We start from the raw sequence: 21139 nt of genomic DNA, 5'->3' as shown, positions 1-21139 counted from the left end.
ATATTGTCATATTTTATAAATATGCACATGCTGTTTGGAAGTCTTTCTTTCCTACTTTTTGTATTATGAAAATTTCTATCTCTTTAAATACTCTTCCAAATATTTTGTTTTGATTACATGGTGTTTCATCATGTGGCTATATTATAATTTATTTAACCATTATTCTATTTTTTGGATATTTAGGTTGTTCCCAAAACTTTGCTGTCACATATAAGTGGTATGAAAATCCCTGTAATATCCATCTTTCAACATTTGTTCTTGGGATAAATTCCCAAGATGGAGTTACTGGGTCAAAGAGTGTGTGCTTTTTATTCTGTAAGAAATTTGTTTAAATTTGCACTTCCCATATCCTTGCCAATATATTGAGTATTGATAGTTTAAAAGAATTGGCCTACTCAGGTGAAATCTGATATCTTGATTTAGTTTGGATTTCTTTACTTACTAGTGGCCAATGACCTCAAAGATAAATAGGGTAGAGAATAGGACTAAGGACATTTATGAAAAGACACTGTGTTATGTTATTCTGACAAACTTTCTCCAAAATTTTTTTTTATCATCTACTAGGAATAAAACAAACAAATAAAAAATCCAGGGCGAAACACCCTATTCTATAATTTACTGACATCGCACAAAATCAGCTTATTTTAATGAGGTAGCCCCCTAGTGAAGGCTGCAGGGTCTGCTCATTAGTCAAGGGTGAGTGCCTGTGAAACTCCAGGCCTGAAGCCACAAGGTTTAGGACCTTCAATTTGGGGCAAGAAGGTCCAACATTTCTGAAGGCTGAAATGTTACTGAAAGGAAGGAAATTGCCCTAATGTTGTCTGGTGCTCTGGTCAGGCCAATGCTGTCATTGCATTTCTCTAACCCCAGCTCCTCTGTCTTGAGTGCCTTACCAACAGGAGGCATTTTCTGTGAATAACAACTCCTGACCCCTGCACAATCAGGCTATCAAGCTCAAAAAGCAAAAAGCATCACTTAAAGAAAATTGCAGAAAAAATTATTTTATACAGTTTTACCACCAGAGATTGTTGTTATTCTTTATGAAGATATACCTTTATCTTGTAAAGGATTCATTTGGGGCATTGGCATTCTTCCTTTTGAATGACTGTGTCATCTGACCACGTTGTTGATGTTTCTACACTCATCTGTTTGGATTTATTCAGCGCCTAACCTTGTTCCAGGCACTGAATACAGCGTGGTGGCTACAGAGATGAATGAAACGAGGGCCCTCCTGTCCAGGACAGTGGAAATGGGCATGTGCAGATAAATGCACAATGACTGAAAGGGTAAGTGCTTTTAAACATGTACAGAGTGTTAACAGAGAGAAAGGATGTCTCACCTGACAAGGCAGGTATTTAGGACCCCCTCCAAACATGGGCTCATGAAATCTGTTTATACACCCGTGATATACTGATGATATGATCTCTTTTGTCCAGCTGTGACAGATGTTTATTACTAATAAAGCAAACTGTATGAATCACCTACTGACACTAGATGGAGCCATGTGCCATTAATATGTCAGGATTTTAGAGATCTGCAGTGTTGAAACTATGAACTGAAGCTTGAGGTTAAATTATTTTTTAAGGAAAGGGTATAGTTTATAAAGTCAACATTTTATTATTTTCATAAATTCTTCTATAGTCTTGAAAAATTAAATGGATTATAGGCAAGCATCTTAGATGGTTATAAAAATAAATTTTTCATTTAAAAATTATATGTAGTCATTATTATTACATAGCAAAATTTCCCATTCTCTTACATTTTCAGGTCCAACCTTTATTAAACACTCACTACATTTTGTCATGATATTATAAATTTTAAATCAAGATAGTATTGTTTCTAGTAATGAAAAAGATGCAGTCCGGTGAGCTTTTTTATTTGCAAAAAACATTACCAGGAGATAGAAATAATATTGGAAGCAAAACTTATCAGAAATAAAGGATCACATTATGAAAATATTTGATTTTTTAAATGAATTCAGACAATGCATAAACAATTATTGAGTGCTCTTTTGTCTTATACTCTGGACTAAGTGCTTCCCAAACATAAAATGTCCTTTAGTCCTCAGGAGGAAACTTTGAAATAGTGATCATGATTCCGATTTTATGGTAGAGGAAACCAATGCTCAGAGAAGTTAAATGATTTGCAACAGATCACACTGCTAATAAATGCAAGGATGATTATAATAGTGTGAGGCTATCAAAGACCAAGTGTTCACCTTAATGTGAATTTTAACACTTAATTCTGGAAAATTCTCCATCATTTGCTCTTTAAAAATCTCTCTCCCATCTTTTTAGTCCCTCTTTCTGCTATTCTTCTTAAAGAAAAGTTGACACTTCTTTTGTCTTCCATGTATTTTATTTTCCATCTCTTTATCTCTCCATGTCATATTCTGGGTAATTTCCCCAAATCTATCTTCCAATTTCGTTAATTCTGTCGATTCTGTCAAATCTCTTGTTTAATCAGTTCATGAAGGTATTGTTCCAATAATAACATTTCTATTTCATTTTCTATGCTCTTTTTCTTTATGTCATGACCCTTTGCTTGGGACCATGGGACCCTTCTTAATCAGAAGGCTGTCTGGCTGTGACCACTTCCCTTCTGACTAATCTGTGTGGGACTAACAGGAACATTAGTGCAGAGAGCTGAGAAATGCTAAGGGCTGCGGCTTCCCTCTCCCCAGTTGCAATGCAGGGAGACTAAGGGTGATTATTAGAAAGAACACCCTGAGGATGTGCCAGGCCAGAATCATGGTCTACAGAGCAAAACTGGGTCACCTGCCCAAACAGACAGGGCTAAACAGCCAAGCTGAAAAGTCGGGAGAACCATAAACACATGGGAACCGGTAGACAAGGAGGCTAGAGTCAAGGGAGAGGAAATGGACCCAGCACAGAAGGCATCGACGCTCCTCACATGGGCATGTGGGGCACTTTTAACGGGCCTAAGAGGAACTGCCTTCCTCCACCATAGGTGGGGCTGCAATTCCTCTAATGTTTCCGGCACCTACTCCCCTTGGCGCATTTGCTCCTGCTGTTCTCTCGGCTTGGGACTCCTTTCTCGCATATCTGTCACCCTGAGGCCTTGAACTCATTAAGGTGATCCAGGAACGAGGAGTTTTGTCTTAATAATTTTTTTGTGACAGTTAAGAGCTCTGAAAATCACATTTTGGTGAGTATGAAGCAAAATAATTGGAGTTACTTTGGAACAGTCATTACTCTTGTGATCAAGATAATGAAAGAATAAAATGAGCCAGGGCATGCAAATTAATGGAGAAATCCTTATGCTACATGGCTTAGAAAATTCAAAGAGAAGTTGCAGTTAGGCAAGGCAAGGATATGGGCAAGAAGGCCATAGTTGGAGAGCTTTTAAGTGACTGGTAAGAAAAAAAGAAAAAAAAAGTGACTAGTGAGAACAGAGATTTATCTCTCCCTGTTTCTCTCTGTCTCTCTCTCAGAAGGAATAGACGGTGAGATGGAACAGGGAAGGAACTGGTTAAGAGATTGGCTCAGCATAGCCAAGGACAGTAACTTCTGAGAAAAGGTCCTAGATAGCTTGACTTTTTCACAAAGAAGAGAAAACAACACAAAATATGAAAGCCATCATTTTGGTAAGTTGAGGGAAATGACCTCTTCACATTGTATCATGAAGAAAGAAAATTGTTTTCATACAGCCCCTTGTGCACTTATTGCCCAAGTGAACACAGAAAACAGGAAGCAGTTATGTGCAGAATCCACCTTCACTGGCCCAGACATGTAAAAATGTAGTTAGAAAATTGGGAAATTTCAAGAGAAAGTAGAATGATGCCAATTTAGGAAATCGCCTCAAACCAGAACTTTGATGTGACTCTGGGGATTATGGAAATGAATTCTTGTCATAGGTGGTGATTTTATGAGGAAACCTGGTAGGTTTGTACTTGTCTTTCTCAGGCCTGCTGACGGCTTGCATTGCCCACTATGTATTCTCTTACTCTCTCTCACCTCCTCTCTCTTTCTAGATCGCCCTGTTGAATAATTTGAGTTTATATTTCAGGGGAGGAAAACAATACTACAACAAAACCAACTAATGAATAAATTAATGCGCATATATTTTAGCTTTTATTAATTAAATTTTAAACTCCTTGGGGGCCAGAAACGTCATATGGTGTCCCCATAAAACCCTGCATTCTCTGATAACATGACCTTGAGAGAGCCTTTGCTAAAGTGACTGTGCCCAGGCATTATCAACTATAAAATACAGTCCTAGGTCCTACCTCACTGGGTTGTTGCGATAATATAATGAAATGATACTCACAATGCCTGACACATGGCAAGTTACCAGGGAATGTGCATTATTGGTGGTAGAATCACAGTATTTTATGCATAGTAAATGCTCATTGGGTATTTGTTAACATCTTGCCCAGTGTTTATAAACATATTGCTATACTATGAAGATCAATACTTTTCACTCCGAGGGTTAAATCTTCCAAAAAATTTATTATCCTATTTCATTTTATGTTTATTAACTTATGTTAGTATGTTCATCGAACGATAGTTCACAATTGAGTAGACTTTGAAAGGGAATTATAGAAATTACCCAAGATTATGGCTAGATAGAGGCAAACTAGAAATCAAGCCCTCTAGCTCTCTGGTTCACAGCTCTTTCTATAATACAAAAAATATCTGCAGTAATTGATAACTTTTATCCATTAAATTTTAAACTCCTTGGGGGCCCATGAAATATGACTTTTAAAGTGACATTTGTTTCAAACAATAAAAAAGTATACATTTTTTAAAGAAATAAAAATGTAGCTTTTTTTTTGGTAAGCAATTGCTTGATTTATACACACCATGTTGATTTTAATCTTGACCAAGTTGTGGTTGTGTTTTCACTGCAGGTTCTGTTGTGACAGTGCAGATGCAGTCACACAACAAACAACCTAGGAACAGAGGAAAGGTATTTAGAACACAACTTGTTGTGAAGTTGAAGGCCTTTATTTCATTCATTTGTGCTGTTTTGTTCGCTTGTTCCTGCAATCAAGAAAGAAAGATAATTTTCCAAGATAAAGATGACTGAGGGAATAGAGCAAGATGAGTTCTGTTGTGGGATTTTGATGATATCAGAACCAAGTTGCAAAGCTGCCCAAAGTTGAAGGAGCATGTATAGCTGAGGACAGTATTAATCATTTGACTCTCAAGTGATCTAGAAAGTCTAAGGGGCTTTTTTAAGGATGAGGAGGTGACAGAACTGCTGAAAGTACCTTTCTTGAGGCTACTGGGTGGAGCACAGATAAATGCAGGACTCCAAGCTCCCTGCTCAATTCATGAAGGTTTCTCAGAGTCAAGTCTCACATTATGTCTTTTAAAGCTCACTTCCTCAGGAAAAGGTTTCTTTTTCTTTTTTTTCATTTTTGAACATTTTTAATTGTGAATTATAACGTATATACAAAAAGGTAATAAATTTCAAAGTCATTGTAACAAGTAGTTATAGAGTAGATTTCAGAGTTTGATATGGGTTATAGTTCCACAATTTTAGGTTTTTCCTTTTAGCTGATACAAGACACTGGAGACTAAAAGAAATATCAATATAATGATTCTGCAGCCATACTCATTTGTTAAATCCTATATTTTCTTTTATAACTCTTCCTTCTCCTTTGATCTTTCTCCAATCTTTAGGGGTAATTGGGCTATGACCATTCTAATTTTTTCATGTTGTACAGGGATGTCAATATTGCAGGATGGGAGGGTGGAAATACTTGATGTTTTTGGAAAGGCTGGCCATTCTGGGTTTTGGGACTTATCTGGCCCAAGAACCCATCTGGAAGTTGTAGGTTTCTAGAAAGTAATCTTAGTACATGAAACTTTTGTAGAACCTCAGATAGAGCCCTAGGTGTTCTTTAGGGTTAGTAGAAATGGCTTTGATTGGGATTTGGCAAACTCTAGTAATTAGCAATATCTAGCATAAGAGGTGGCCTTCAGAATAGGCTCTCGACTCTACTTGAACCCTCTCAGCCACTGATAACTTATTTGTTACACGTCTTTCTCCCATTTTGGTCAGGAAGGCATTGTCAATTCCATAGTGCCAGGGTCAGGCTCATCCCTGGGATTCATATCCCACATTGCCAGGGAGATTTTTCACCTCTGTATGTCATGTCCCACATAGGGGGGAGGGCAATGATTTCACTTTGAGTTGAGCTTAGAGAGACAGAGGCCACGTCTGAGCAACAAAAGAGTTTTTTTGGATGTAACTCGCACGCATAACTATAGGTAGGCTTAGCTTCTCTGCTATAGAAATGAGCCTCGCAAGTCCAAGCCTCAACATAAAGGCTTGGCCTATTGACTTGGGAGTCCCTAATGTTTGCAACAGCATCAGGGGTTTACCCAGTGGTAAAGCTTAATAGTTCCATATTTTTTCTCCCATCACTCAAGGAACTTTGCCAATACATTTTTATTATCTGCCCAACATACTTTGGGATGTATCTGGGTATATATTAAGGTCTACAGAATTACAAGTCTTCATTCCCATTCAGGGTTCCATGTGTTTGGGTTGTATAAATGATCTCTCCAGACAGGCTGATTTATTTAGATTATGTGCTACAGAAAATTTATGTTTTAGACAAAATAAACTTTTCTTCCTTTGGTCTCATACAGTAGGCATAGTTCTAAAATACAGACAATGTTATCTTTATCCTATATGCTGGTTTACCTCAGTCCCGACCATATTGGCTGTGTTCTTATCTCTAACTGAAGCCTGATCTCTCCTTTTGTTTGTTTCTTTACCAGTTGTCTGTAGCAATCCTGACTTTCAGATCTGCAGAACTCCTACGCTGAGTCTAAGGTGTCACACGGGTAGCCAAAGTTCCAGGGAGAAGCCAGGTTATGCATATATAGCGTAGCATCTCAAAATCCAGAAATAACATTTTCAGCTGTGGACTAAATGTGACTGCTATAAGAGCTTACAATCTAGCACCCAATTTTCTTATAAGTATTTTCTAAAAGAGACCATACAGTATTTGTTCTTTTGTTTCTGGCTTATTTTATACCACATAATGTCCCCAACATTCATTCACTTCATTGCATGCCTCACTTCATTCCTTTCTGTTGTCATACAACATTCCATTGTATGTATACACCACAGTTAGCCATTCTACTTCTCAGTCAATGTATCCTTCAGCCACCTCCATCCATTAGGCATCATGTATAATGTCCAAAGTCAAAATCCACATCTCACATTATCCTCACTTGTTTGTACAATCATGAACACTCTGAATTTTAGACAATTTTCATTGCTCCAAAGAGAAAAATAACTGATAAATATACCCTCACCAAATAGAAAATCCAAACTTACCATTAACTCTTGTTCTCCCCTCACCCCAATTGTTTACCCTTGGTATTATTGTATTATTGTTGCTATTTTCCTGTTAACTATAGACCATAGCATGCAATAGTAGTTTTCACCCTATACCCCTATATTATTGACTCTTTGTACAAGATTCAGATCTTTGAAGTAGTTAATGCAAGAACTTATTTATATTTGTAATGATAATTGGTGGGATACAAGGCTCTATAAACCCCTTTCAATCATGCTCACCTTCAATATGGCAATATTACTTATAAACACACTAATAAACTACCTTCACTTCTAACCATTCCCTTACATTTAAGTTCAACCTCATTAGCTACATTCACCCAACTCTAGCTTCTGTGTACCTCTAGTTCTCCTATAATCTATATTATAAACCTCTGAGTTTATCTTCACCAAGATCATAATAGCGAAACCAAACAGTATCTGTCATTTTTTTTGTTTGGCTTTTATCACTTAGCATTATGTCCTCAAAGCTCATCTACATTGTTATATACTTCAGGATGTCATTTCATCTTACTGCTGCATAATGTTCCATCGTAAATATATATGACATTTTGTTTATCCACTTGCCTGTTGATGGCACTTGGATTGTTTCCATCTTTTGGAAATTGCAAATAATGCTGCTGTGAACATCTGTGTACAAATGCCTGTTTGTGTCACTGTTTTCAGCTCTTCTGGGTATATACCAAGGAGTGGTATTGCCAGATCATAGGGCAACTCGATATTTAGTTTTCTAAGAAACTGCCAAACTGTCTTCCATAGTGGTTGTACAATTATACATTACCACCAGAAGTGTAAAAGTATTCCAATCTCTCCACATCCTGTCCAACATTTGTAGTTTCCTGTTTGTTAAATAGCAACCATTCTTATAGTTGTGAGGTGATATCTCATTGTAATCTTGATCTTCATTTCACTTATAGCTAATGAAAATGAGCATTTCTTCATGTGCTTTTTAGTCATCTGTATTTGCTCTTCAGAAAAATGTCTATTCATATCTTCAGCACATTTTATAATTGGGCTGTTTGTCTGTTGTTGAGTTGTATGATTTGTTTATGTATACAGGATATCAAACCTCTATCTGATAGGTTATTTCCAAATATTTTCTCCCATTGAGTTAGATGCCTCTTCATCTTTTTGACAAAGACCTCTGAGGCACAGAAGCATCTGATTTTGAGGAGTTCCTATTTATCAATTCTTCTTTTGTTGCTTGTGCTTTGGGTGTAAAGTTTAGGAAGCTGCCTTCTATTACTAGGTCTTGAAGATGTTTCCCTAAATATATATATTTTTAGGAGCTCTCATATTTAGGTCTTTGATCCACTTTGAGTTAGCATTTGTATATGGTGTAAGGTAAGGATATTCTTTCATTATTTTGGTTATTGATATCCAGTTCTCCCATACTCATTTATTGAAAAGACTATTCTGTTCCAGTTCAGCACATCTGTGAGCCATGTCAAAGATAATTGATCATAGGTTTGGTAGTCTATCTCTATACCCTTAATTCGATTCCATTGGTCATCTTTGTGCCTGTACCATGCTGTTTTGACCACTGTAGCTTTGTAATAACCTTTAAAATCAGGAAGTGTTAGTCTTTCCTCTTTGTTCTCCTTTTTAAGGATTTTTTTTTAGGTTTTTGAAGTCTTTTTCCCCTCCAAATGAGTTGATAACTAGTCTTTGAAGTAGGTTGTTGGAATTTTGATTGGTATTGTGTTGAATCTTTTGATCAATTTGGGTAGAATTGACATCTTAATAACATTTAACTTTCCTATCCATGCACACAGAATGTCTTGCCACCTATTTAGATCTTTGATTTTTTGTTTTTTTGGCAATATTTTGTAGTTTTCTGTGTTCAGGTCCTTTACATCCCTAGTTAAGTTTATTCCTAGATACTTGATTCTTTTAGTTGCTATTTTGAATGGACTTTTTTCCTTAATTGTCTCCTTAGTTAGATCATTGCTTGTTTATAGAAACATTACTGATTTTTGCACATTAATCATATATCCCACCAGTTTGCTGAATTTGTTTATTTGCTCAAGAAGCTTTGTCATTGATTTCTCAGGATTTTTAAAGTATATTATCATGTCATCTACAAATAATGAGACCTTTACTTCTTCCTTTCTGATTTGGATGCCTTTTATTTCTTTTTCCTACCTGATTGCTTGAGCTAGAACTTCTAGTGGTGACAGAGGGCATCTTTGTCTTGTTCCTGATTTTAGGAACAAGAAAGGGGAAAGGATTTTAGTCTCTCACCATTGAATATGATGCTGGCTATGGTTTTTTCATATATGCCTTTATCATATTGAGGAAATTTCTTTTCATTCCTACCACTTGAAATGTTTTTACCAGAAAACAATGCTGAATTTTGTCAAATGCTTTTTCAGCATTAATTGAGATGATCATATGATTCTTTCCTTTTTGATTTATTAATATGCTGTATTACAGTGATCAATTTTCTTATGTTGAACCACCCTTGCATTCCTGATGTAAACCTCATTTGGTCATGGTATATAATTCTTTTAAAGTGTTGTTGGATTTGATTTACTAATATTTTGTTTAGAATTTTTGCATCTATATTCATTAGGGAGATTGGCTTTCAGTTTCCTTTCTTACAGCATTTTTATCTGGTTTTGGTATTAAAGTAATGTTAGTTTCATAAAATGAGTTAGGTAATGTTCTTTTTTCTGAAAATTTTTGGAAGAATTTGAGGAGAATTGGTATTAGCTTTTTTGGGACTATTTGATAAAATTCCCCTGTGAAGCTATATGGTCCTAGGCTTTTTTGCAGGAAGATTTTTGATGACTGATTGGTTTTTGAGCTCTTCTATTTCTTCTTCTTTTAAACTATTTTATTGTATAATATAACATATATACAAGGCAAAGAAAGAAAAAAATCAATCATTTTCAAAGCATTCTTCAACAAGCAGTTACAGGACAGATCCCAGAGTTTGTCATGAACTACCATACCATAATTTCAGATTTTTCCTTCTCACTGCTCCAGAACATTGGAGGCAAGAAGGAATAAATATTTTTTTGTCATCAAAAAATCGACTTCTTTTTCTTTTTTTTGTGAAAAATAACATATATACAAAAAAGCAATAAATTTCAAAGCCCAGCACAACAATTAGTTGTAGAATAGATTTCAGAGTTTAGTATAGGTTACAATTCCACAATTTTAGGTTTTATTTCTAGCTGCTCTAAGATATTGGAGGCTAGAGGAAATACCAATATACTGCTTCGACAATTATACTCATTTGTTAAACCCAACCTTCTCTGTATACTCCACCATCACCTTTCTTCGATTTCTTCTTGAGTCAATGTAGGTTGTTTGCGTGTGTTCTAGTTTGCTAGCTGCCAGAATGCAATATACCAGAAGTGGAATGGCTTTTAAAAAGGGGAATTTAATAAGTTGCTAGTTTACAGTTCTAAGGCCAGAAATGTCCCAGTTAAAACAAGTCTATAGAAATGTCCAATCAAAGGCATCCATCCAGGGAAAGATAGCTTGGTTCAAGAAGGCCGATGAAGTTCAGGGTTTTTCTCTCATGTGAGAAGGCACATGACGAACACAGTCAGAGTGTCTCTCTCAGCTGGAAGGGCACATGGCGAACATGGCATCATCTGCTAGCTTTCTCTCCTGGCTTCTGGTTTCATGAAGCTCCCTGGGAGGCGTTTTCCTTCTTCATCTCCAAAGGTCGCTGGCTAGTGGACTCTCTGCTTCGTGGTGCTGCAGCATTCTCTGCTTTCTCCAAATTTCCCATTCTCCAAAATGTTTCCTCTTTCATAGGACTCCAGTAAACCAATCAAGACCCACCCAAGTGGGTGGAGACCTGTCATCACCTAATTCAGTTTAACAGCCACTCTTGACTAAATCACATCATCCAGGGAGATGATCTGATTACAGTTTTAAACATACAGTATTGAGTAGGGATTAGAAGAAATGGCTGCCTTTACAAAATGGGATTAGGATTAAAACATGGCTTTTTTAGGGTCCATACATCATTTCAAACCAGCACATTCCACCCTCTGGATCCTAAAAAAGACATGTTCTCCCCATGTACAATAACATTAATTCCATCACAACATCAAAAAAACTTTGAAGCATTTCAGTAACAACCAAATGCAATACAAGGTTAAAACTAGTACAAAGTCTCATCAGAATTAGGTACAACCATAGTCTGTGCTCAGGCAAATTCTCCTCTGTCTCTGGATCTCTGAAAACTCATAACAAGTTATTTGCTGCCAACATACAAAGGAAGAACAGTCATGGGACACATATACACATTTCCATAGGGAGGAAGGAACACAGGGGTCACCAGACCCATACAGTTTTGAAAACCCGCAAGGCAAATTCCATTAGATTTCAAAGTCTGAGAATCATTTATCTTCAGGGCTTCGGAAAGCAGTAGTCCCACCCTTTCCAAGGGCCTACACAGAGGCCTATCTTTCTCTGAATGCAACCTTGGGGGACATTGGGGAGACCACCTTTTTCTCAGCTCCACCCTCTCCAAGCATCGGTGCCGCACCTAGGCTCTCTGCCATCTCCAGGGCACATGCTCAACCCCTCCATGTGGTGACAGCCAGGCTCTCCACAAACCCCAAGGAATGTGCTTCACCCTTTCTAAGGCCTGAGGCAGCATGACTCTTCCACCATAACGAGGTGGAAGGCCCATCCTCTGCCTTTGGGGAAAACTCACCCTCTCCATGGACTTGGGTGGGTCCACTCTCCTGGCCTGAGACTTCTTGACTTCAGACCTCAGCCTCCATGGTTTTGCCTCTGAAGTTATTTTTCTTCCAATGTGTCCCTTCTCTGAACCCTCCAGTCTAGACTGGCAGCGGCTCTGTTTACACAGGTCCCACAGCACTCTCATTGCCTTTCTATGCAGTAGCCTTGGGTCGTGCGCATCTGACATAAGGAGTTTTCATAATCCTTCCTGGATAACTCCATGTCTGATCCTGGCTTTCCCTGAAATGGCTGGCTGTTTCCACATTTATTTAAATCCTCACACAGGGCACTATTCTCTGTGGTCTCCCTTTCTGGAGGTCCAGAATTTTCCAGGACATCAATTTCTGGTTTCTTTGTACTCAAGAGTTCAGTTTTCAGCTTATCTCTCTCCTGTCACATTTCACTATAAACTGTGAGGGGAAAGCAGGCTGCACTTTAGACATTTAATTTGGAGATCTCTTCTGCTAAATATCCAAGTTCATGGCTTTTAAAATCTGCTTTCCAGCAATAGCCATTAGTCAATTTTGCCAGATTATCTGCAATTTTAAAACAAGGCTCATCTTCCTTCCAGTCTATATTAACACGTGCCTCATTTCTATCTAAGGCTTTATCAGAAGTGTCTTTAGAGCCCATATTTCCACCAACAGTCTCTTCAAAGCATTCTAGACCTTCTCTATCAAGTTTCTCACAACTTTTCCAGATTCTTCCCCTTATCCATTTAAAATGCCTTTCCAACATGTTTGGTTTTTGCAAACTGCAGCAGCAGTTTCTAGGAATTTGTCCATTTCATCTAAGTTGACTACTTTGTTGGCATGTAGTTGTTCATAGTATCCTGTTAAGACTTTAAAAAAAAATTTCTTCAGGACCCGTGGCAATGACTCACCCCCCACTCCCCCCCATTTCTGATTTTATTTGCATCCTCTCTCTTTTTTTCCTTGTCATCCTTGCTAGGGGTCCATCTATTTTATTGACTTCTCATTAAGAGCAAACTTTTTGTTTTATTGATTCTTTCTCTTGTTTTTTTTTTTTGTTCTCCAATTCATTTATTTCTGCTTTAATCCTTGTTATTTATCTTCTTCTGTTTGCTTTAGGGTTAGTTTGCTGTTCTTTCTTTAGTTCCTTCAGCTAAAAAATTAAGTCCTTGATTTTGGCTGTTTCTTCTTTTTTAATATAGGCATTTAGGACAATAAATTTCCCTCTCAGTACTGCCTTTGAAGCATCCTATAAGTTCTGATATGTTGCATTCTCATTTTCATTCATCTCCAGATATTTGCCAATTTCTTTAGCAATCTCTTCTTTGACCCACTGTTTTTGTATGAATGTGTTATTTAGTCTCCATATATTTGTGGAAGTTCTGCTTCTTTGGTGGTTATTGATTTCCAGCTTCATTCTGTTATGATCAGAGAATACGCTTTGAATAATTTCAATCTTTTTAAGTTTATTAAGACTTGCATTGTGCCCTAATATATGTTCTATCTTAAAGAACAATTTATCCTGGTGTTTGGGGCTATAACAATGTATATATGTCTGTTAGGTCTAATTCATTTATCAAATTGTTTAAATTCTCTATTTCCTTCTGGATCCTCCCCTGATTGTTCTATCTATAGAGGATGGTGGCATATGGAATTCTCCCATTTTTATTGTTGGAAATGTCTATTGTCTCTTCAGTTTTTTAAAAAATGTTTTTAGTGTAAACAACAAACAAACATACAAATATTCTTGACATACATCAATGACTCACAATACTATCACATAGTTGTGTGTTCATCACCATGGTCATTTTTTTTAACATTTGCATCACTTCAGAAAAAGAAAAAACAAACAAACAAAAAAAAACCTCATACATACCATACCCTTTACATTTCATTGACCACTAGTATTTCCATCTACCCAATTTATTTTAACTTTTATTCCCCCATTATTTTATTTTTTATCCATTTTTTTACTTATCTGTCCATCCTGTAGATAAAAGGAGTATCAGACACAAGGTTTTCAGAATCACACAGTCACACTGCAAAAGCTATATCATTATACAATCATCATCAAGAAACTTCCTTCTAGCCACTCTAATATGCCATTAATTAAAAAGGGGATATCTATATAATGCATAAGAATAACCTCCAGGATAACCTCTTGACTCTGTTTGAAATCTCTCAGCTGCTGAAACTTTATTTCATCTCATTTCTCTCTTCCCCTTTTTGGTTGAGAAGATTTTCTCAATCCCTTGATGCCTGAGTTGCAGCTCATCCCAGGATTTCTGTCCCACATAGAGCGGGGGAGGGAGGGAGTTCGCTTGCCATATCAACTTAGAGAGAGAGGGGCCACATCTGAGCAACAAAAGAGGTTCTCTGGGGATGACTCTTAAACATAATTTTTAAAGTTCACTTAGCTTATCCTTTGCAGGGATAAATTTTATCCCCTCAGTTTTGCCAATGTTTGCCTCATGTACTTTGGAGCTCCTTGATTGGGAGCATAAACATTTATGATTGTTATTTCTTCTTGGTGAATTGTGCCTTTTATTAATATGTTGTTTCCTTCCTTGTCTCTTATGATGCTTTACATTTAACGTTCTCTTTTGTCTGATATTTGCATAGTTGTTCCTGCTCTTGTTTGTTTACAGCTTGCATGGAACTTCTTTTTCCATCCCTTCACTTTCAATCTATTTCTATCCAGGGGTCTAAGATAAGTCTTTTGTAAGCAGCATATAGATGGATTATATTTCTTAATCCATTCTGCTAATGTGTATCTTTTAATTGGTGAGTTTATTACATTAACATTAAAGGTTATCACTGTAAAGGCATTTCTTGAATCTACCATCTTATCCTTCATTTTTTTGTCAGAGCTACATACTCTTTTCCTTCTTTCTCTTTTTATTGTTTAAGTTACTCTTACTGGTACTTTTCAGTTCTGTGTCCTCCTTCTGACCTCCCTTTCCTGTTTGTTTTTTTCAGCCTTCAGAACTCCCTTTTTTTATTCATGTAGGACTGGTCTCTTGTTGGCAAATCTTACAGCCTTTGTCTGGCTGTGAAAATTTTAATTTTTTCCTCACTTTTGAAGGACAACATGGCTAAATATAGAATCTTTGGCTAGAAGTCCTTCTCTTTCAGGATCTTAAATATATCATACCCTGCCTTCTTGCCTCCTGGTGCCTGTTGAGTTGTCTAAAATCAGTTTTATATGGTTCTCCTTGTATGTAGTAAGTAGCTTTTCCCTTGCTACTTTCTGCTTCTCTTCAATATTTGACAGACAGATTAGTATTGTCTTGGGGTAGCCTTATTTGAATTTATTCTATTTGGGGTTTGTTGGGTTTATTGATTTGTGTATTTATGTCTTTTATAAGGGTTGAGAAGTTTTCCCCTATTATCTCCTCAACTAATCTTTCTAGCCCTTTACTCTTCTCTTCCTCTTTGGGACACTGATGATTCTTACATTTCTGTGCTTCATGTTGTCCATCATTTTCCTGAGATCCAATTCAAATTTTTCCATATTTTTTGCCATTTGTTCTTTTGTGCATTCAAATGTCTTCTCCTCTAGTTTACTTATTCTTTCTTCTGCCTCTTCAAATCTGTTGTTGTGTGTCTGTGTATATTTTTAATTTGAACTATAGTATCTTTCATCTTTGTAATGTCTACTATTTTTCTACTTACTCTTTTAAATTCTTCTTTATGCTCTTTTAGTGTCTTTTTTGATATCCTTTATGCCATTAGCCAACCCACTACATTGTTTTAGGTGATTTGTATGAACATCTTTGATTAGTTATTCTGAAGTCTGTGTCTCCTCTGGTGTTTTAATTTGGTCATTTGGCTGGTCCATGTCTGCTTGCATCTTCATAAGCTTTGTGATTTTCTTTTGGCTTTTGAGGCATTTTTAATGATCTCAATAGGGTTATTTTGGCAATTGATTTCCCTCTAACGCTTGGGTTTGTGTTGAGAAAAAATATCAAATGCTTCACAAATTTGCATGTCATCCTTGTGCTGGGGCCATGCTGATCTTCTCTGTATCATTCCAATTTTAGTGTATGTGCTGCCAAGGTGAGTACAGGAAAGATTTTCTTGATCAACAATCATTAACTGTTATATCTCCTTTGTTTTACTGTTTTCATTCTTCTTATTGGAAGAATATATAATTTGGATTGATTATACTTTTTCCCCAAGAATTTCATAATTCAAAATCCAGCTAAAAACTTACATATAGTTTGTGGATCAAGATGGTGGAGAGAGATGCTTCAGGGTTCTGTTTCCCCACAGAAGCCTTGAACAGCAAACAAGAACTGGCAGAAACATCTTTCTAAAAGATCCAGGAAACAGTTAAAGGATTGCGGTAACAGGCTGAGCACTGAGTTAAGAAAAAGGCCAACTTACAAGTAGTAGAATATCATGGTACTTTGGCTGGCCTAGGCCCCACCCCTCACATATGTTTGGCCTGGTGGTGGCCTGAAGGACTTACTGTGCCAGAAATTGCTCTGAATGTTGAAGGCAGCTCAGAGAGCTCTCCTACAAAATGCTATAGGAGAGCAGTCAAATTTCACAGACTGGGACAAGGGATTACTATGTAAATCAGGGAGTTCCTAGGGCCACAAACACATGCCCAAGATAGAGGCCTGTGCAGAAAGGATCAAGGGGGCCCCTAAGATTGGGCTTGTAGGTATTTTCCAAACTCATTTTATGAATAGCACTGCACAGGTCAATCTACAAAGACTGGGAAAGGTGCTTCTTTTTTTTTTTTTTTTTCCTTCTGTTTTAGTTATTAGCTTCTGGTTTTCAAGGAAAGTGCTGTCATAATACTAGCTGTATACAAGCTTAAGACACTACCTCAAAGTCTAAATTCTAGTGATAACACATTAAAATATCAAAATGTCCATGTCTCAACAAAAGGTTACAAAACATACAAAGAAATAGGAAGTGATGGCCTAGGCAAAGTAGAAGATGCAAGCATTAGAAACCATCAATGAGGAGGATGAGATTTGGGACATTATAGGCAAAGGCTTAAAAAAAGAGATCCCAAAATGCTCAGTTGATGAAAAACATAAAGAATTAAAGGAAATCAGGAAAATAATAGATGAACACAAAGAGAATATAAATATAAATAAATATAGAAATTATGTAAAGGAACCAAACAAACAGCTGAAGACTATAGTAACAGAAATTAAAAATTCCCTAGAGGAGTTCAACAGCAGATTAGAGCAAGCAGAAGAAAAAATCTATGTGCTTGAAGAAAAGACAATTGAAATCATTCAGTCTGAGGAGGAGAAAGAAGAAAGAATGAAGAAAAATGAATAGAGCCTGAGGAATCTCTGGGACACCACCAACTATACCAATATATTCCCAGAAGGAAAAGAAAGAGAGAGAAAGGTCTAAGAGAATATCAAAGAAATAGTGGCTGAAAACTTCCTCCAATTTAATGAAATATATTAATATACACATTCAAGATGATCAGTGAACTCCAAACAGAAGAAACCAAATATACTCATGCTGTGGCATGTTATGATCAGACTGTTGAATGACAGAGATAAAGAGAGAATTCTGAAAGCCACAGAGAGAACCAATATGTCACATACAGGGAGCTTCAATAAGAATAAGTGCCAATTTCTCATCAGAAACTATGGAGGCAAGATGGCAGTGAGAAGCGCTGAAAGCAAAAAATTGCCAACCAAGAATTCTGTATATGGCAAAATCGTTTATCAAAAATGAGGGAAAAACTAAGACATCCTAAGATAAACCAAAGCTGAGGGACTGTGTTACTACTAGACATATCCTACAAGAAGTGCTAAAGGGAACCTGCAGGTTGAAAGGAAAGGACACTAGACAATAGATCAATTGGAAGAAATAAAGGGAAAACACAGGAAGAAATAAAGATCTTCAGTGAGGGTAATGTCAATGGGAAATATAAATGCCGGTACGATTTTATTTTTTTTATAACTCTTCTTTTTACTTCCTATAAGCTCTAAAAGGCGAATGCATAACATGTAATGATAAATCCATGGACTCATAATGTATAAATTTGTAATTTTTGACAAGAACTGCATAAAGGTGGGAGAGCAGAGGATAGAGAAGCGTATTTTATGTATGCTATTGAAATAAGTTGGTATCAAAGAAAATGAGATTGTCATACATTTAGGATGTTAAATTTAAGCGCCATGGTAACCACAGAAAAAATATCAGAGAATATGCAAACTCAGAGACAAAAAATAGAGTGTAGTTTACCAGGGGTGCAGGGCAAGGGCAATGAGGAATTAATGCAAAATGTGTATGTTTTCTGTTTGGGATTAAGTAAAGCTTATAGCAACGCGTGGTGGTAAGGTGCTACACTGTAAATGTGATTAATCTCATGGAAATGTATGCTTGGGAAGGGTTGGGATGGGAAGATTTATGTTTTATATATGTTTTCACAGTTATAAAAAGAAAGAGATAATTAATGACAATTAAATGCAATACTGGATGAGATCTATAGTGGAGGAGAAAAGTCTGAAAAGGACATTGCAGAGACAAGAAAACTTGGAATTGTATATGAAAATCCTTGGTTGTAGGGAAACTACGTGGAAATATTATGTGTTCAAGTATTTTTTATTTTTTTTGTTTTTATTTTATTTTTCCTGTTGTTTGTGTTCAAGTATGCATGAAACCTGCTGTTAAATGTTCAGAAAACAGATGATAGGTTGATATGTAACAGGCAGGTAGGCAGGTAAATAGATTCATGGACAGATATAGATTGATATGGCAAAGATGGCAAAATGTTAAAATCAGTGGATCTGTGTATCTGGAGGTGGGGTAGGGATATGCTGGATTTCAGAAGCCAGAGGGTTTCCATCCTAAGCACTTTCTATTAATTTACAGAGAACTATATATGGATGTTTTAAGACACAATAAATCAGTTTTATGAATTATTCCCTAATTCAGTTTGGTAAACACTTAGTCACTATTTCTCTGACACTCAACTCTCTGCTTAGTGCTGAGAGTACAGAGTTGACTAATCAAGAATGAACCGTGTTCTCACAAAGCTCACAGCCTAAAAGAAAGAGAGTTACAGAAACTGAATTTTGTCAAATGCCTTTTTGTGCATCAATTGAGATGATAGATTTTTTCCCCCTTCTATGATTGTGGTATATTACACAAATTGATTTTCTTATGTGGGACAATCCTTGCATTCCTGGGATAAACTCTGCTTGATCATGGTGTATAATTCTTTTAATGTGTTGCTGGATTTGGTTGGCTAATGTTTCATTGAGGATTTTTGCAATTATATTCATAAGAATATTGGTTTGTAATTTTTTTCTTGTAATATCTTTATTTGGCTTTGATATGAGGGTGATGTTGGCCTCATAGAATAAGTTATATAGTTTTACCTCCTTTTCAATTTTTTGGAAGGGTTTGAGCAGGGCTGATATTAATTCTTCTGAAAATGTTTGATAAAATGCACCAATAAAGCCATCTGGTCTTGGGCTTTTCTTTGTTGCAAGGTTTTTGATTACTGATTCAGGCTCTTTATTGGTCTGCTGGGATCTAGTTCTTCAGTCCCTATAGGTAGTTTGCGTGTTTCTAGGAATTTGTACATTTCTTTGAGTTATCTAGTTTGTTTATGTATAGTTGTTTATACTGTCCTCATAATCATTTTTATTTTTGTGGGGGCAGTAATGAAATTCCCTCTTTCATTTCTGATTTTAGTTATTTGTGTCCTTTCTCTCTTTTTGTCAGTCTAGCTATAGGCTTGCCAATTGTATTGATCTTTTCAAAGAATCAACTTTGGTTTCATTGATTCTGTCCATTGTTATTTTTTATTCTCTACTTCATTTATTTCCACTCTAATCTTTGTTATTTCTTTCCTTCTGCTGACTTTGGGTTTAGTTTGACCTTCTTTTTCTAGGCCCTCCAGTTGTGAGGTAAGGTCTCTGAGTTTAGCCCTTTCTTCTATTTTAATGTAAGCATTTAGAGCTATAAATTTCCCTCTGAGAACTGTCTTTACTGTATCCTACACATTTTAGTATTTTTTGTTCTCATTTTCACTCATCTCAAGATATTTCTTTATTTCCCTTGTTATTTCTTCTTTGAGCCATTGGTTATTTGAATGTGTTGTTTAATTTCTGCACATCTGTTATTTTCCAGTTCTTCTGCTATTGATTTCTAGATTTATTCTATTGTGATCTGAGAAAATATATTGTATAATTTCAGTATTTTTGAATTTATTGAGACTCATATTGTGACTTAACATGTGTGTATATTGGAGAATGACCCAGTACATTAGAGAAGACTGTATAATCTGCTTCTGTTAGGTGCAATGTTCTATATATGTCTGTTAGGTCTAGCTGGTGTACAGTACCATTCAAATCTTCTCTTTCCTTATTGATCTTCTGTCTTGATGTTCTATTATTGAAAATGGCATATTGAAGTCTCCTACTATTTGCAGAACTGCCTAATTCTCCCTTCAAATCTGTCAATATTTGCTTCATATATTTTGGGGCTCTGCTGTTGGGTGCACTTTTGTATTTATAATTGTTATGCCTTCTTGTTGAATTGACCTCTCTATCAGTATATAGTGACCTTGTTTGTCCCTCATACAATTTTTTGTTTTAAGTATTTTTCTTTTTTCTGGTATTTATATAGTTACTCTAGTTTTTTTTTTTTTTTTTTTGGCTACTATTTGCATGGAATATTTTTTTCCCACCTTTTCACTTTCAACCTGCATGTACTTTTGAATTTAAGATGAGTCTCTCATGAACTGCATATAGTGGATTGATGCTTTTTAAATTGATTCTGCCAATCTCTGCCTTTTGACTGGAGAGTTTAATCCATTTACATTTAAAGCAACACTGATAATGCAGGACTTTCTTCTACCATTTGCTATATGATCTTTATAAGTCTTAAATCTTTTTTATCCCTCAATTCTACTGTTAATGCCTACTTTCATATTTGTTTGATTTTCTGTAGTATGCTACTTTGAGTCCTTTTTCATCTCTGTCTGTATATATTTTTCATATATTTCCTTTGTGTTTACCATGAGGCTTAATTTTTAATTTTTTTTACACGGGGAGGCACTGTGAATTGAACCCAGGTGTCCGATATGGCAGATGAGAACTCTGCCACTGAGC

At 36.2% G+C, this 21139-nt stretch overlaps 1 non-coding gene across 1 annotated transcript; it reads right to left on the bottom strand.

Annotated features, from left to right (window-relative positions):
- Nucleotides 1-15989: 15989 nt before the first annotated feature.
- Nucleotides 15990-16096, bottom strand: LOC143689159 (U6 spliceosomal RNA). Its single transcript, XR_013178623.1, has one exon. It is a non-coding gene; the product is annotated as a U6 spliceosomal RNA (small nuclear RNA).
- Nucleotides 16097-21139: the final 5043 nt, after the last annotated feature.

This window comes from Tamandua tetradactyla, chromosome 6, assembly GCF_023851605.1.
Source record: "Tamandua tetradactyla isolate mTamTet1 chromosome 6, mTamTet1.pri, whole genome shotgun sequence".
NCBI lineage: Eukaryota > Metazoa > Chordata > Mammalia > Pilosa > Myrmecophagidae > Tamandua > Tamandua tetradactyla.
Note: the sequence above shows the minus strand (reverse complement) of the source record. Positions and strands in the feature narration are given on the sequence as shown.